The sequence below is a fragment of the Rhineura floridana genome, chromosome 3 (genome assembly GCF_030035675.1).
Source record: "Rhineura floridana isolate rRhiFlo1 chromosome 3, rRhiFlo1.hap2, whole genome shotgun sequence".
In the NCBI taxonomy this organism is placed as follows: domain Eukaryota; kingdom Metazoa; phylum Chordata; class Lepidosauria; order Squamata; family Rhineuridae; genus Rhineura; species Rhineura floridana.
In genome coordinates, this window is record NC_084482.1 from 100483138 (window position 1) to 100499979 (window position 16842).

General features: G+C 42.6%; 1 pseudogene; it reads left to right on the forward strand.

Moving 5' to 3' along the window:
- Positions 1–15385: 15385 nt before the first annotated feature.
- On the forward strand, positions 15386–15504 carry LOC133382502 (5S ribosomal RNA; annotated as a pseudogene).
- The last annotated feature ends 1338 nt before the right edge of the window (positions 15505–16842 follow it).

Genomic DNA, 16842 nt, shown 5'->3' on the forward strand with positions numbered 1-16842 from the left:
AGCAGCAGACATTTTTGTTCTGACAAGCTTTCCCAGCTGGATAAATGAGTCCCTGCCAGAGGTGTCCATTTGGTATTCTTTTAAAACTCATCTATTTTTTGTGCTGTTTTGTAACTGCTTTTTAGCTGTTTTTATTATATTTTGTCCATCATCTTGGGAATATGTGGAAGGGGAATAATAACAAGAAGAAAAAAGAATAACATTAAAAAAAACAAATGAAAAGGGCTTTTAGCAGGATTTTTTTTTTAAAAAAACTATAATACAGTGCTAAATGATGCTGATAAGGAAGGTAATAGTGAAGATGTACTGGCGTGAAGAGGACTCAACTGCCTGAAACATCACTGCACATGTTAAAACCATACCTCTTAAAACAGATGGTATTTCTAAGGTGAACTGCACCTGCAAAGATTGCATTGCTATTCTGTTCCTTCAGAAAAAGTTGGATTTTGTGAGCTGTCAAAAGCAAGGGGAAAACATGAGAACAACTTGATTAGGATCAGGAGCAGCTGACTGGCCAGGGTGACACTACAGAGCCAGTACCCTATACCACCCTGACAGTGCAGTGATGTTACTGTTAGAAGGCAGGCTTTCTGCTTTGCCCTGGCCAGCTGGCCACTCTTGATTATAATGTCATGTAGATTCTTGTGAAGGAATCTTGTTTGATTTAAGTTTTAAGGAGCATTGTGTAATGTATCCTGACATTTGTATTGTAATGTAAAGTGTAATGCATTTGATGTGGGACGTTTTCGGTCTGGTCCAGTGAAAGTTAGTTTAACTGTCACATGGGGACTTAACTGACAGTAGTGGGTCAGAATTCTCGATAGAAGGTATGGATTTTCCAGTGTGGGTGCAGGCTTAGAACTTTCAGTTAGACAGTGTAATTGTCTGAGGCTGAACTAGAGGGGCCGGAAGTGTATTTATGGCCAAGTACTGTTTAGCAGGGAGTTAGTTGAAGTCGGTTGGAGAGAGCTGAAGTTGTAGGCGCTTGGTGTTTATGGAGTCAGAAGAAGAAGGCAGAGGATTAAGAAAGGACGAGGAAAACCTGACAAGCAGGTGGAGTGGCCTAGTGGCTGAAGCCTTGCTGGGGACAGCTGAATCACTTGGCACAAGCTGAAGAGACAAGGGGAGAAATTGTCTGCAGCACTGAGGCAAGAAGTGAGAAGCAGCTTGGAATGTTGGTCTCTGGTGACTGGCTAGAGAACCAGAGAGAAGATTTCCAAGGCAATACAGAAAGACAAACCTGTGCTTTAGTAGGTCAGTAAAGGACTTTGAAAAAGAGGCTTCCAACAGAGTACTGGATTATACTGCCAGTGAGGCTTAACTGAGATGGAAAGAATAAAAGGACAATTTGCCCAAAGGGTTTTACTGGGTAACTAACTGCTTCCTTAAACCTGTCTTAGTATAATATTAATAGTTGATTATAAACTGCTGGGATTTAAAGTGACAAAAACAAGTTAACAAAGTATTTGCTCATTTAAAAATACAGTACTATTTTAAAGTGATCAGATAAAGCCAAGGAAGCTGTTCCGGTGCCTGGCATCAGTGATGGAATGGATGAGGGTGAACAAATTGAAATTAAATCCAGACAAGACAGAGGTGCTCCTGGTTAGTTGAAAGGCAAATCAGGGAATAGGGATTCAGCCTGTGCTGGATGGGGTTACACTCCCCCTGAAGACACAGGTTCGCAGTTTGGGTGTGCTCCTGGACTCAGCTTTCAACTTGGAGGCCCAGGTCTAAGTTTGCCCAGCTAAGACTGGTGCGCCAGCTGTGCCCGTTCCTGGAGACGCCTGATTTGATTACAGTGATGCATGCCTTAGTTACATCCCGTGTAGATTACTGTAACGCGCTCTACGTGGGGCTGCCTTTGAAGACTGTTTGGAAACTTAAACTGGTACAAAGAGCTGCAGCCAGAGTGCTAACTGGGGCTGGTTACAGGGACCATACAACCCCCTTGTTACGACAGCTCCACTGGCTGCCAGTTTGTTTCCGGTCACAATTCAGAGTGCTGGTTTTGACCTATAAAGCTCTATACGGCTCAGGTCCAGGCTATTTGTCAGACCGTATCTCCCCATATGAGCCTGCCTGGGCCCTGAGATCTTCAGGAGAGGCCCTTCTCTCAGTCCCAACACCTTCGCAAGTGCGATTGGTGGGGACACAAGATAGGGCCTTCTCAGTGGCTGCCCCCAGGTTCTGGAACTCTCTTCCTAGGGAAGCACGAATGGCCCCTTCCTTGCTATCCTTCCGTCGGCAGGCAAAGACTTTTTTATTCCAACAGGCTTTTGGACTAGAAGATGTTTAAGATAGGGCCTCATAAGGTCTGTTGTATTGTTCTGTGGTCCTATTCTTAATGTTTTAAATTGTTTTAGTATCTTAAGTGTATGTTTCATGATTTTAATGTTACGAATAGTTTAATTCTATTTTAATTGTATATTTTTGTATGTTTTTTACCTATGTGTAGTTTTTATTTGTAAGCCGCCCTGAGTTCCAGTTTTGGAAAAAGGGCGGGGTAAAAATAAAGACTCATTCATTCATTCATTCATAATAATCGTGTAATAAATAGACATGAATACCTTTGCTAAATATATTATCCCTAACTGACTGACTTTGTACTACACTTGTACCCCACAGTGACAGAGTTATTGGTAAGTTAAGGATTCAGAGAAAATAAATGAGAATCAATGGTGGCAGTGGCACAGGTTTTGGAAAATATTAGAGTGGAAGTTGAATTTTGTTATTATAGAGTAAGAAAGTAAATAACCTTCTTCCTTCCATAATGCCCCATAAAAAGTGAATGAACAAAGAGTGGCAATTCCTAGGGTGGAAGAACGTGAGACAGTCAAACAGTGGCATACACACACCCAGATTCAGGAAGGGGGCAGGAAGTGGATTTCTTAAAGATTCACTCACATATATAAAGATTCACTCAGGATAGAGCTTCAGCAGAGAGAGCCTGCCATGTATTACAGCGTAATTGTGAAGTTTTATATATATGAAACTAATTGTCTTTTATAAGCCACTTACAAAGGTTATTGGCCCTGAAAGGCAGCATATAAGCATTTAGAATGAATTAATCAGTAAATCACATAGAGTTTTCTTGTCCCCAAAGTGAAAGGAGGCAAGGCTTTTTAGGAGGCTACATAAGGTGCATGAAGTCATTGAGTTGGTTGGGGGAGGAGATCCTTGTTTCCCTATGAATTGCTGAGAAGAGGATCCTTCAGTTTTCTTATGCCAGATGCTGTGATTGGGGTATGGGGAGTGCATCAGTAGTTAAGTTTGTATCTAGGGTTGCCAGGTTCCTGGCCTGAGACTGATCCTGTATCTTTAGGAGAAGAGAAAGTCAGCCAAGTGCAGGTGTTCTTCCCTGGGGGAAGGGAGAATTCCACCTTGTGGTTTTTCTCATTACACTGTTGCAAGAACACCTGCACTTGGCTGACTTTCTCTTCTCCTAAAGATACAGGATCAGTCTCAGGCCAGGAACCTGGCAACCCTATTTGTATCATACTGAAGCATCCTTTTCAGTAGAGAATATCAAACTCTAGATAGACTTAGTTGACAGAAAAGATACGGTTCTGTAAAGAACTGTAAAAAACCAGGGACTTCTTGTATATTGCTCAGAGCTCAAGAAGTCTTTAAATCTGGAATCATTTTCAGAACTTTCCTCCAAGGAGGAATAGCTGCCTCTCTCCCCCTTCCCCATGAAAAATCCATTTTAATCTTTCCCAAATTAGTCATGTCCACTACAAGCCTGGGTTCCTGCTTCCCAGGGAGCCCCCTTCTGTTTAGTCAGTTGGTGGTAGTCTGCTGGGGAGTTGGTTTGAGTTAAGAGTTGGTAGTTGAAGAGACATAGAGCTGGTTCATGAGGGTAGTGTGAGGAATAAGACCAGAGAATAACTGAGGAGCAACCTGAGGCCTATTGTTAATAACAGGCCAGGGTGTTGTTAAAAATGGTCTGGTGACAATCAGAAGGGAGCCAGTGACTGAGCTGGGCTGAGAAGCTATCCTGTGAAAAGGTGTCAACAGAGGGTGTTAGGTCCTCCTGCTGCCCTTTACTCAAAAGGACACAGGAGACAGTTTTCTGCTGTCAGCTTTTTCTTTTACTGAACATTCCAGAACAAGAAAGAACAGGAAGAAAAACCCACAGGAAGTATGCCTGAATGTGTTTTCCAGGCAGCCCTAAATAATCACTGGCAGAACAATAGATTAAAGACATACTCAAACAATCACAGTCATAATAACACTGACCCAATACACTGCAGATGGAAGTGACGCAAGTGGGTTTTTGAAGTTAGCTAAACTGTCCAAACAGCCAGGAGAACAATCAGAGGAGCTTTGGGATACAGAGGCAGATTGTCCCCAGTAGTTGTACTGTGTTGTGGGAATATTTGGCTGGGGTGGAGGTTTAGAGAAATTGGCCTGAGGTAAAAGCCACTGAAAGGCTGGTGTCAGCAACAGTGTCTCTGGAGTCTTTAGAAATTGTCTGCAAGCACCTTTAAAGTCCCAGCGTTTCCTTCTGTAAGTAGTATTCCTTTAATAAACCTACAGTCTTAGTTTAAGGTTTAATCTGTTTCTAGTATGGTTGTCCATCTCATGCCTAAAGCCTTCTACACACACTACTAGGGCCTGGGCTTCCTGATAGGAGGTAAAAAAAAAAGCAGTAAAAACGGCAAACAGCTATTTCATCTTTCAGAATGAGTCTGCATCCTTATTGCACTGTATGCAAGTGCCACTTGTCATATAGAAATGTTGTTTTACTGTTTGCTGTTATATTGCCAACTGCAGTTCAACATGGGGAGAATGAAACTCTTCAAGTGCTCTATCCAAATGAGCAGATTTGAGTCTTCAGCTTAGAGTCTGAAGCCAGAGTCTTAGCAAATGGGTGTAATTCATCAGTACATGTTTGCTGCCAACTTTCTTTGAGAATGATGCAAGGAAATATTCTGGCTGAGAAAAGTGAAAATGTGAGCAAGGAAATGAGGCCTTTTGAATGTGATTTCTTTCAAATGAGACTTTCCCCTTCCTGAACAGCAACTTTTATAATTTTCTCCATGGCGATCTTAAGTCTGATTCCCATTGTGACACTGGACTTTATTTGTTTAAACTAAAGATGTATTTTGCTTATTTGCTGCTTAAAGTAAAAAGTGCTGGGCCTGTTTAGAAATGTAGCACAGTAAATTGACAGTTAACTTGCTTGTGTGTTAATCTGCTGACAAGTTAATTTACTTGTGTGTGTGTAAAGAGAAATGCTAATTTGCTGACATGCATTATCATTGTTTGTTTAAAGCTGTGTTTGCAAGATAGCTATAGCTGGGAAAATCAGTTATTGTTGCAACGTGCAGCTGAACTGTAGAAAAGTATCAAACTATGTTGCAGATATACAAGGCTAAAATGAACATAACAAGATAACAAGTGTGAAAAACAATCTCCTAATATGGTTACCAAGAGGAAATGGGTATGGACTAATGATGTAGTCATGATGTAGTTATTATGATATTGATGCATGCATAATTAGTAAAACAAAGCTTATAAAAAGGCCAGCACTGCAGTGTTTTGCCAGAACTAGCTTGCTACTTCTCCACGTGCACGTGTTAGCAATAAATATACTCCATCCTCCATCTTGTTTCGTTCGTTTCTGAGACTCTATTGGGTGAGTATTGGGAGCGGATCCAAGCTACTAGAACCCCCAAAAGGGGCTAGGGCGTTTTCTTTGTTACAACTGGCGACACTCCGCCGGGACTCATCTTGCTGGCATTCCTCTTTGCCTCAGGTGTGGTCCACAGGGAGTTGGGAAAAGTGCACACCAGGCTATCTTCAGCCTGCCCAAGCCTGCGAGAGCGGATTGGGGCAATGAGGGATTGCCATAATGACTCCCTTTTAAATCGAAACAAGGTTGGAGAGGAGCAGGGGATTGAAAAGTTTCAACGTTCCTGGTTGGCAGTGGTAAGGAGCCCAGTGGGCTTAAATGTGCAGAGAGTGGTGTGTGAGAGTGTGTGTATGAGACAGGGCTTATCCGCAGCGGTTTACCCTGAAGCGAGTGTGGACCGTGAGTAGCGCATTTCCCTACCTCCGCGAGGAGAAGGGCCGCGAAAACCGGGAAGCGAGTGTTGCACATCATCTGTCCGTTGTTTTGTCTCAGACACCCCCCAGATTAGACGGAGAGGCTACCCCCAAGTGTCGTACGTCATCTGCAGAGGGCAGAGGGGACTAGGCACAGGAAAAATGGGGCAGGGTGCGTCAAAACAGGAAAGGACAGAGGGGACAGTACACAGGGAAGTTAAGAAAGGGTCTAGAAAGAGTCAAAAGAAAAAGGGTGACTGGAAAATGACCCCCCTTGAATGTGTTTTGCAAAATTTTGCTAGATTTAAGAAAAATGTTATTTCTTCCGGAGGGCCAGTCCCGAATGAAGAACAATTGTCAATGTTTTGTGATGAAGAGTGGGTGGGGCTGGGCATTGGCTGGCCACAGGGAGGCACATTCAATCTCACTAGGGCTAGACAGTTGGAAGCCACCCTTTATGAGTTATTACCAGATGAGGAAACCTCGTGGTATTATGCAAGGGGTTGGAGAATCATCTGTCTAGACCCACCACAAGAATGTGTGCTCCAAATGGCACTGGCTCAATGTAAAATTAATGAGGGGAAGAATTTGAAAATTAAGCCCCCAGTCCTCCAGGCAGAAGAAGAGGAATGTTTAGTTTCACCTACGGCCCCACCCGTGATTCCTTTACCGCCACCTCAGGGTCCGGTGATTCCTCTACCAGCACCCGCATTACCAGTGCTACCACAGGTGGTCCAACAGCCACCAGTTCAAATTCAGCCACCAGCCCAAATTCAGCCACCAGCTCAGACGCCACCACCTCAAAATCAGCCCCCAACGTATCGACAGTTGACTACCCCGCAGACCCAGTCCACTAGTTCTGGAACCCCATCTGGAGCTGTACCAACGTTCCAGGATTTAAGTCAATCTTTAGGGCAGCTGAGTCAAGAATATGATATGTTGGATCGTTATACCCATTCTGTATTGCAAAGTCAGGGTTTGGGAGCTTCGCCCCAAACGATACATCCACGTCTCCAGATGATTGAGGAAGTTAGGAGGGAGAATCAAGGAGTAAGCAGACATACCTTGCGGAGTGGGCGGACATATAGTTCCACTCCCATAGCCAATAACGCAGGAAGAAATAACCCTGAACTGGAAGATGTTTTGGCTGATGGTACCTTTATGGGACCGATGCAACAAATGCTTGATGGCCATGGACAGATTGCTTATGTACATGTGCCTTTTACTACATCTGATTTGTTTAATTGGAAAAACCAGATGCCATGTTTGAGAGAAGACCAAGATAAGCATTGTCAATTGTGGGAGACTATTTTTGCAAGCCACCATCCCACTTGGGCAGATATACAGACATTAATGAATACCCTTCTTAGTCCAGAGGAGAAGTCACTGGTACTTTCCCAAGCTAATGCTCTCGCATTAGAAGAGCAAAGACAAGGTGGCAATGCGCCCGGTTTGGCCCCAGCATGTGTTTTACCAACAGTAGAACCTCAGAGGTGGGTTCAAACCCCAGGAGCAGCGGCCCCTGAAATTACCACATATAGACGATTGATTTTATATGGACTTAGACATGCCATTCCTAAACCAATGAATGTGGCAAAATTATATGAAATTCATCAGGAAAAGGAGGAAACTCCCTCTGCTTTCCTTAATCATCTTACTACAGCTATGCGGAGATTTACTACCCTTAATCCAGAGGGTGCTGAAAATCAAAGGCTCCTAATTTCTTTGTTTATTGGCCAAAGTTCTACAGATATTCGAAAGAAATTGCAGAAGGTGGAAGAAGTGATGGGTATGGGACTGGGACAAATAATAGACATAGCGTTCAAGGTCTATGTAAATAGGGATGAAGCAAGCAAGAGAGAGGAAGGAAAGTTGATGAAGAAGCAATACAGTATGATTGAGAAGCAATGTGACATGATTGCGGCAGTGGTTGGTGTGAATCAAAGAGACAAAGAAAGAGGGCCAAGGAGGAGATTAGAGAAGGACCAGTGCGCTAAGTGCTTGAAGAAAGGCCATTGGGCAAAGGACTGTAGAAATGAGAAGGTACCTAGGTCCCGCCAAGATGGACGAGGAGCCCCATATGGCTACAGAGAGGTTCCTGGCTCTAGGGACAGGGAATCCAGGACAGTCTCAAGTTCTGATCCGAATCCACCCTATGTTCCGATGGCAGCTGCCAGAGGGCAACAGGAGGAATCAGAATGAAGGTGGACGGGATATGAGGGCGGCTCGTGGGAAGAACCATATGTTTCCCTTACCCTGGATAATTCGGCAGTCCGAGGACTAGTGGATACAGGAGCGGCCTTCTCTATGATTCCACGAGCAATGTTCCGTCTACCCTTGACCCTCACTAAAGAAACCAAGGATGTAATGGGAATAGAAGGGAAACGTAGTCGAATCCCTTTGTCCCAACCCATCCAGGTACACCTTCCAGGAAAAGAAGATAACCAACAATATTTTACACATCAGTTTTTGGTTTCGGATGGTTGCCCCATTGCAATATTTGGAAGGGACCTTCTAGCAAAACTTCAAGCCCAAATCACATTTAGAGGAAAAACCTTGGAAGTGATGATACCAAAGCAACAAGAATGCGCTTTCCAAATGATCCTAAGGGGGGAGCCAGAAGTTAAAGAGAAATAACAGTGGGAGCCTCCGGAAGGAATTCACCCTGATATTTGGGCCAGAAAGAATAATCCTGCTCGTGCGGTCAATGCTGAACCAGTGAAGGTCAGATTGAAGCCTGGGGTAGGCCCAACCCCAGTACGCCAATTTCCTTTGAAGCCAGAAGTACGCCTAAGTTTGAAGGAACTAGTGACGGACTTCATCCAGTATCAATGGTTACATCAAACTACAAGTCCTCATAATACCCCCATATTTGGAGTTCCCAAGGAAGGCCGCCCAGGACAGTATAGGATGGTGCAAGATTTGCGAACTATCAATGAAAAAGTTCTAGAAGATGTTCCAGTAGTGCCAAACCCACATACTCTGCTGGCTCATGTACCTGGCGATACTACCCGATTTACTGTGATTGATTTAAAGGATGCATTCTTTTCAATACCCCTTCATGAAGATAGTGAAGATCTTTTTGCATTCCAGTGGGAAGACCCAGTAGACCATCGCCAGTGTCAACTAACCTGGTCCGTATTACCTCAAGGATTCATCAGTTCCCCATCTGAATTTACTAAGGCATTACAGAAAGATTTAGGACCATGGTATCAACGACAACCAAAGTCAGTATTGCTGGTCTACGTGGATGATCTTTTGATCTGTAGCCCAGATAAGAGGAGCAATGAACAGGATGCTGTGAGCCCGTTGAATCATTTGCATGCTTGTGGATATCGAGTGTCCAAGGATAAGGTACAATGGAACCAGAAGCAAGTAATGTACCTAGGATACCAACTATCACAGGAGGGACGAATGTTGTCAACTGAAAGGCGGACAGCTATCTGTGGTTTACCACCACCAACAAATGTTAGGGAGCTACGATCATTTTTGGATTTAGCTGGCTTCTGTCGGCAATGGATACCAAATTATAGTAGTTATGCCACTTCCCTGTACGAGTTGCTGAAGAAGGAAACAGATTGGAAATGGACAAAAGAATGTCATCAAGCTTTTGAAAATATCAAACGAGCTTTGCAGAAAGCACCAGCTTTAGCTTTACCAGATGGGCGCAAACCATGTTATGTTTCAGAAAATAAGGGAACTGCTAGTGGAGTCTTGACACAGCAGTGGGGTCCTGATCACCTACCTGTAGGTTATTATTCCTCTCAATTGGATCCTGTAGCAAGAGGATGGCCAGCATGCCTGCGAATTGTGGCAGCTACAGGAATTCTTTTGAAGAAAGCTGAAAAGATCATGATGGGAGCTCCTGTAGAAGTACTAGGACCTCATGATTTGAAAAGGATCCTGGGAGAGAAGGCAGCTAAGGTTCTCAGCCCAAGTAGGCTTACCCAATATGAACAGCAGCTGCTAGGACGACAAGGCTTACATCTGAAAGCTTGTAATACCTTGAATCCAGCGACACTACTACCCCAACTGGGAGAGTTGGTACATGATTGCATCCAGACACTGGAATGCTCATTGAAACCCCGAGTAGATTTGACTGATCAGCCAATAGCAGGATGACATTTATATGTGGATGGAAGCTCGAAGGTAATAGATGGACAACGGTATGCAGGCTACGCCGTGTGTGAGGACCTGAAGCCTGTAAAGAGTGTTAAGTTGCCGCCCACCTATTCAGCCCAGATAGCGGAATTGGCCGCAGCCATAGAGGCCCTGAAAGAATTGGATCAACAAGAGGGAAATATATACACTGATTCTAAGTATGTATTCCAAACTGCACATGCTTTCGCTATGTTGTGGAAGGAAAGAGGCTTTATTAAAAGTGATGGACACAGGATTGAGCATCAACAGATGATAAAGGAATTCCTGGAATGTGTCCAGTTACCAAAGAAAGTAGCTATTATTCATGTGAAGGCCCATGGAAGAGAAATGGATCCAGTTTGGCGAAAGGGAAATCATCAAGCAGATGAGGCAGCAAAGGAAGCAGCGCTGAGTGGACTACCATTAGAGAAGAATCTAATGAACATTATGATTCCATGGAGGGAGTTGGTCCCTCAATATTCTAAGAAAGAAGAAGATGTTGCAGTACAATATGGGGCTCAGAAATTACCTAGTGGTTGGTGGCAGTTACCTACAGGATTAATTTTTGTCCCAAGGGCAGTGCTTCGAGCTCTTGTACTAGAGACTCATAAACAGACTCATCTTGGAGGCAACGCTTTAGGGGATCTTCTAATCAGACAAGTGGTTGCACCTGGATTATATGAAGAGACCAAGCGAGCGGTATATGGATGTACTATCTGCGCAGCAACTAATCCTGCTCCAAAGCCACCGCCCGCAATGGGAGGAAGACCATGGGCCTACTATCCTTTCCAGAGATTACAAATAGACTTTGCAGAATTGCCAAGATGTGCAGGGTACAAGTACTTGCTAGTTATAATAGATCAGTTGACAGGATGGATAGAGGCCTTCCCTACGCGAACGGCGACAGCAATTACAGTAGCAAAAATACTGCTGAAGGAAATTTTTCCAAGATATTCTATGCCAGAGACATTTGAGTCAGACCAAGGCCCACACTTTGTGAGTAACATAATTTGTGCTGTAAGTGTGGCCTTGGGGTTCAAGTGGAACCTTCATACTCCATGGAGACCACAATCATCCGGTCAAGTTGAACGTGCTAACGAATGGTTAAGACTTTGTTGACCAAACTCTGCCAAGAGACTAAGCTGAATTGGATAACAGCACTGCCATTGGCTTTGACCATTATGAGAAACACTCCAAGGGGAAAAACAAAATTGACTCCTTTTGAGTCACTGTTTGGCAGACCTCCCATTGAGCCTGGGCCCTAGATAGTGGGAATTGGGGAACAGACAGTTATTGGAGTATGTTACTGCCTTGCAGGGTGTCTTGTCTTCTATTCACAGGCATAATCGTGAGTTTCAGAGGCTACCCTTGGATGTGGCTATCCACCAATACCAACCAGGAGATTGGGTACGAGTTCGGAAGTGGAAGCAAGAGCCTTTGCAGCCCACGTGGGGACCACTGGAGCAGATCATTTTGATTACTGAGTCTGCCGTAAAGCTCGTAGGCCATAAGCGGTGGGTCCATGCCAGCAGGATAAAGAAAGCAGAACCTACAATTACCCAGGAACCAGAGAAGGGAGTAGCCAAGGACTCCCCACCTGGAGAGGCGAAGGATCAGACGCCTGAAGCAAAGTGGTTGTCGGAAACTGTGCCGGGTTTCAACCTGAAGCTCAAGTTGAAGAGACAGAGAGACTGAGATTGTATGGGAGGTTCACAGAAACCTTTTCCCATTCAGGTTGTTAGTGTACGACTGCCAAGAGATCCTAGGAGGAAGGTTCCAATAACAGTAGTCCAAATTGTAGATACGTGTACTAAGAACAGAAAACAACATCTACATACTATTGCTCAAACCTTTCTGAATTCTGTTCTTCCGCCTGATATAGATCTCAGGACTGTACGTCTGAGGTGGTAGATGGGAGGGTCTCCACCAACGTTGCCACCGGAAGTATACCCTACAGATTGGAGATTTGAATCTGTTGAAACCTGGGGATGTGTCTCAGTAAATGTTATTTTGCCCCATGTTCCGTTGATTGCCAATATACCAAATAATCCTAGACAGTATTATTATCATCCTGCTTTAGAGGCAAATCTTACATACCGACGACGTGTATGGCGTAGATGGGCAGATCGATACATCCTTGATCAAGGCCCTTAAGTCAATGGGAGGTTCTGTACGACCTTTACCTTTGAGAGCAGCTGTACGAGAGATTCCAGGAGATAGCCGACCAGCGGTAGATGTGAAAGTATTGTATGCTCAGCCTAGGTTAAATCAGAAGGGCTACATACGAACAAGATACCGTTGGAAAGTGCTGACTTGGGGCTTATTAACATTTTGGAGATTAGGGTTAGAAGATATTAATATAGAATAGATCATAATTAGCAATACCTTATGTCAAGATGGGAAGAAACTCTGCAGATATCAACTGTCTGGGCTTTAAGCCTATGTCTGGTACAATTTTGTGTTTCATTTCTTTATTTGTGAATATATCTGCTTCCCAACTCCTTTTTCCACTCAAGAAACGGGAGTATGTAGAGGTCAAAGGAGCTCATTCCAGAAGGAAAAAAGGGGAAATGTGTTTGTTGAACTCGCTCAAGAGGTAGCCAAAGGGTTTAACCTCACAAATTGTTGGATCTGTGGAAGTCCAAAAGGATTTTTAAAATGGCCATGGATAGGATTTCCCCTTGCACCCTACTGGCTTTTAAGTAACAAAAGTGAAGTACATGTTAATCTGAGCACTTGGACAGAGCCACATGAATGGGAGTTGTACAAATCAAGTCTGGGCAAATATTGTCTCCAACAGAATATTTCTAGAGGCAAATATGTTGGAAATAGTAAATGTAATTGGACATTGGGATGGCGTGAATATTGTTCTATCGGTGGTTGTCCAGTTATGAATTGTACTACATTTGCCTCCCAATGGAATAATACACATGTCCAACTCACAAATGGAACATGGTGTTCATGTATACCTGATGCACGTAATCGGAGTTTGTGTAGATCTAAGTGTGACACAGATATTCAATTGAATGAGTGCCAAGAAAGAAATCTAACAGTTCCTGTAATCTTAAAGGATCAAGGTTGGTTATGGAAACACCTTAATGGAACTGTTATTTTAGGATTTCAGAATTATTGGGCAGTATGGAACCAAACCAATAATGATACCAAATGTACCTACAAAAATGAATCTCAATTATGGAAATGTAGTTTTATTTTGGGAAAAGGGTATCGTATTGTTATGGGCCCTCTTGGCTCAAAAGATACCTACTACATTCCTTCTAATAAAAATTCCCCAATTCTACATAATACTACTATGCCTGCACTAAAAGGACACTATTGGATTTGTGATCATAAGGCTTATGCAATTCTCCCCTTAAATTGGACTGGTATTTGTTATGTTGGAATCATACAGCCAATGTATACCATAAAAGGCAGAAATCTAAATCCTTTAATTCCAGTATTTGATGAAGAACAATCTGATAGAAAGAAGTGAGCCATTGATATCTCTTTAACAAAAGGCCAAGACAATGGTTGGAGAGACACTTGGCCTCCAGAACGGATCATTGAACATTATGATCCTGCTTCATGGGCACAAGATGGTTCAGCGGGATACCGCGGCCCGATATACATTTTGAATCGCCTTATTAGACTTCAAGCGGTATTGGAGATAATAACCAATCAAACAGCTAAAGCTTTAATATTGCTTGCTGATCAGTCAACTCAAATGAGAGTAGCAATACTCCAAAACCTACTGGCCTTGGACTATTTGTTAGCCAAAGAAGGAGGTGTCTGCGGACTCCTTAATTTGACAGAATGTTGTTTGAAAATTGATGACAATGGCGAAGTAGTAAAGGAGATTGGCATTAAGATTAAGGTACTTGCCCACGTCCCAGTGCAAACCTGGAAAGGAATAAATCTTGGAAATTGGGGCAGTTGGTTCAACTGGTTAGGAGGAATGAAGACAATGATTGTATTAGTTGTTTTGATTTTATTGGGATGTATGCTTTTGCCTTGCTTATTACCTGTAATCATGAACGGTATTCATAGCATAATAGATAATGCAGCAACTAAAAGTAACATGCAAATGTATGGCAAAATTATGCATCAACAAGTGATTCAGAATGAAGAAGCTATATGATATAAATATCAAAAAGCTTCTAAGGGGGGAATTGTGACACTGGACTTTATTTGTTTAAACTAAAGATGTATTTTGCTTATTTGCTGCTTAAAGTAAAAAGTGCTGGGCCTGTTTAGAAATGTAGCACAGTAAATTGACAGTTAACTTGCTTGTGTGTTAATCTGCTGACAAGTTAATTTACTTGTGTGTGTGTAAAGAGAAATGCTAATTTGCTGACATGCATTATCATTGTTTGTTTAAAGCTGTGTTTGCAAGATAGCTATAGCTGGGAAAATCAGTTATTGTTGCAACGTGCAGCTGAACTGTAGAAAAGTATCAAACTATGTTGCAGATATACAAGGCTAAAATGAACATAACAAGATAACAAGTGTGAAAAACAATCTCCTAATATGGTTACCAAGAGGAAATGGGTATGGACTAATGATGTAGTCATGATGTAGTTATTATGATATTGATGCATGCATAATTAGTAAAACAAAGCTTATAAAAAGGCCAGCACTGCAGTGTTTTGCCAGAACTAGCTTGCTACTTCTCCACGTGCACGTGTTAGCAATAAATATACTCCATCCTCCATCTTGTTTCGTTCGTTTCTGAGACTCTATTGGGTGAGTATTGGGAGTGGATCCAAGCTACTAGAACCCCCAAAAGGGGCTAGGGCGTTTTGTTTGTTACACCATCATTATGAAAATGCAATAATTTGCAATAAAATCAATTAATGTGCCATCAAGATTCATAAAAAGTATGCAATCACCACCTTATTGCTGACACAGTAGTTCTGCTGTGGTTGTGACAGGAGAGGAACTGGGCAGTATAGCTGCTGAATTAACATAGAGAAATTGGTAGCTTGTAGTTTGTCCTCATTTGCTATGTGGTTATAACCTGACCCAGACTTTTCAGATACACATAACATTAGACACTTCATAGTGGAGTAGTTGAATTACAGAAAGATACATAGCTTTTGTTAATTTCAAGGGGTGCTTCGGCTGCTTGTGCATTATTTCTTTCCCCATACTCACTTCTAGGCACCATTTTAACCTTTTTCTCAAATTTCTGAGGCACTACGGCCATACTACCCTGAACATGCCCAATCTTGTCTGATCTTGGAAGCTAAGCAGGGTCAGGCCTAGTTAGTACTTGGATGAGAGACCACATGGGAATACCGGGTGCCATAGGCTTAGAGGAAGGCAATGGTTTTAAAACTACCTCTGAATACCTCTTACCATGAAAAGCCTATGAATATATCCAAAAGATTCACAGGGTCACCATAAGTCATAATCAACTTGAAGGCATATAACAACAAAGTGCATAATAAAGCTTCACAAATGTTTGGAAAATAATGACAGCAGTGCCGGGGAGAGAAGGTTTCCTATTTTTGGGGTATGCATTAAAATCAAGTTACACTAAAATATTGTAAAATACATGTTTCCTAAAATTATGTACAAATCATGGATGGGAAACCTGCAGCACTTCAGATATTGTTGGACTCCAAATCCCATCATCCCTGACCATTGGCCATGCTGGCTGGGGCTGATGGAAGTTGAAGGCCCACAAACATCTGGAGGGCCACGGCTTATGACCTTGAATATGGAATTAAATTAATTAAATTAAATTAATTGAATTAAATTAAAGCAAAGACATGTTAAACAGTTGTTTGTTATTGTGTTATTAGGAACAGCAAATAAATTTTAAATGAAAAAATACACTGAATGTGTTGGCTTCTATGCTGAGTTTCTAAATGGCTATTGTAGGGATGGCCTGATCTTGTTGGACTCCATCTCCCATCAGCCTTAGCCAGTATGGCTAATGGTCAGGAATAATGGGAATTGTGGTCCAGCAACATCTGGAGGGCCATAGGCTCCCCATTGCTGGGTTGTTGGAAAGTATTGTACCCACAGTGGTTGATTGCTTACACAGTGGTCTTTAGAAACTATGCACAAATGCCCCAACCAAAAGGTACTGCCCCCCTTCTGAATGTACTGGAGTGGGGAGCAGTGGAAGTGTCTGAATAATTTTTTTAAAAAATTCTTTATTTCAGAATTGATACCCTACCTTTCCACTCTACAGCTCCTGGCAGCTCTCAAATACAAGATAAATAAAAGAATTCATCAAATTAAACTTGTATGTAATTCAGTAAAATAACTGTATGAAAAATATGCATGAACAATCAGAAGGGTATGAAGATCAGCAAGCTTTAATTCAGAAACGTTCTGAGTTCTTCGGGGGGGATCAGAATACCTAAGATCACTTTTTCTGAGCCAATCCAAGGGCTTTAAAAGGCCACTAATCTTTGCATCCAACTCTCACATTACCCCAAAGTCCTCCCTACCAGTTTCCACTCCCCCTTTCCCTTTATCCCTTCAGGTGGTGGAAAGGGGAGCAGTAGAAGTTTTCAGAACTACATCTGTGTCTCCCATGATCCCCTGTAACAGTTTCCACAGAAACCCAGACGCAGACTGGGATAAGGTCTCAACTTAAAAGGCTTGTTGAAAGAGGAAGGTCTTCAATAGGCACCG